This window comes from Helianthus annuus, chromosome 8, assembly GCF_002127325.2.
Source record: "Helianthus annuus cultivar XRQ/B chromosome 8, HanXRQr2.0-SUNRISE, whole genome shotgun sequence".
NCBI lineage: Eukaryota > Viridiplantae > Streptophyta > Magnoliopsida > Asterales > Asteraceae > Helianthus > Helianthus annuus.
The window spans coordinates 104,151,901-104,153,645 of record NC_035440.2 but is presented as its reverse complement, the minus strand read 5'-3'; the positions used below and the strand labels follow the sequence as shown (position 1 = coordinate 104,153,645).

The window sequence follows — 1,745 nt, the reverse complement described above, 5'->3', positions numbered from 1 at the left end:
TAAAGTGACCCCGAGCCAAACCAAAAATTCTAAAATCAAGTAATAAACATTCGATACCGAGTGCATCAGTAGGGAAACTTTTCTATACCGAGCGCGTAAGTATTTTTTTACTCCTGTATCTTTTTAATAAACACTTCCTATATCACTTGGAGATGAATTTTTTTATTGGTGAAACTTCAATCTATATCTATACTTCTATATCTATATCTATCTATATCTATAGTCTATACTATATAATAAAAGAAACTTAATTTAGGACACTTGTCATCACCACAATTCACCTCATCCCCTCTAACCCAATGTGCAATCACACGGGCCTAAGATCCGGATTAATGACCCGCATATTTTTTTCCCGACAATCTCTTTTCTCTTTGAAAACATAATTGGGTTTTTTCTTCATCGTCATCACCAGAAACCCTAAATTAACACTTCCATGCCTCCTTTCCATTATATACTTGAGTTTTTTTTTCATCATCAAATTCTCTTTTTCTTGATCTTCGTTTGAAAGCAATGGGAATAGCTGCTGGAAGTTCTAATGGATTCTCACAAACACCAATTCTAAAAGGTCAGTATTCGATTTCTTATAAAGTATTGTTTTCATGGTGCCACAAACCCTAATCGTTGCATACGGCAGTTTCCTATCTGATCAAGATTCGTCTTTAATTTGATTAATTCAAACGTTTGTGTTTATTTTGTAATGAGTGTATATGTAGATCGATTTTAATTTCTTCATATTTCGGACAACAAATCTGCCCTTGAAAAGAAGGTCAGATGGAGGAAGTTTAGGACCCGAAGTACGTTTGCGGGAAAGGCGACATCAACTTCTCGATCAGAGATAGTATTTATTAATTTTTATAGATTTAAAATTGTGTTTAATGCATCTTTTTTGCTGTTTGTGCTATGTTCTCTGATTGAATAAGATTGAGAAGTTTTAGTGTCCAAAAAGTGTGATTAACGATTAAAGAATGAAGAACAATGTTGAGAGTACCTAATCCTTGCAATGCTGAAGATGATGTATGTGTTTGGTAATTATAGGATGATGACATAGTGAATATATGGAATTACTCAAATAAGCTCTGAGGTGGCAGTTGATCTTAAACTGGCCGAATTATTCAAATAAAAATATACGTTTGTTTGACAATTATAGGATGATGACATAGTGAATATATGGAATCTCAGAGGCTCAAAAAGTGTAGTGCTGCTGCCTTGGATATGATCTCTAATGTGTTTGGTAATGACATTTTTCAGCTATTGTTCTATAGAATTCGGAACCTTAGTTTCGATATAAATCATGAGTTTATTGGTATTATTCATGCAATTTATTTTCTTTCTTTTTTGTATGTATGGCTCTCTGTGTCTCTATTAACTCTCTATGAGCCTTAATGTATCATTCATGATTTTATTAATCTTGACACTTTTGGCAGTAGATGTATAAAGCACTTTTGTTGTATGCAATTATAGAAGGGATGTAAATGTTGATGCTATTTTGAACTTATATCATTATATGTTTTGTTTATGGACTGAAATGAATGATCGTTAGACTATGGGGTATGGGGCGGGGGTTGGGGCGTGGGTTGGGTACAAACGCTCAAGTGACCACCCCGGGTGGGCTTGGGTTTCGGCGTGGCCCCTTGGACGGGGGTTTCAGCCCGGGCGTTGGGCGGGGCTACCCACATGACATGGCGGAACCTCATTGCCCAAGAGCACTAGCCCTTTGAAATTGGCTTTTTTTCCACGCCACCCGA

The 1,745-nt window shown here is 36.2% G+C and overlaps 1 long non-coding RNA gene across 1 annotated transcript; it reads left to right on the top strand.

Moving 5' to 3' along the window:
• The first annotated feature begins 258 nt into the window (after window positions 1-258).
• LOC110873576 lies at window positions 259-1,423 on the top strand. The gene is made up of 2 exons (XR_002555261.2): window positions 259-565; window positions 714-1,423. It is a non-coding gene; the product is annotated as an uncharacterized LOC110873576 (long non-coding RNA).
• Window positions 1,424-1,745: the final 322 nt, after the last annotated feature.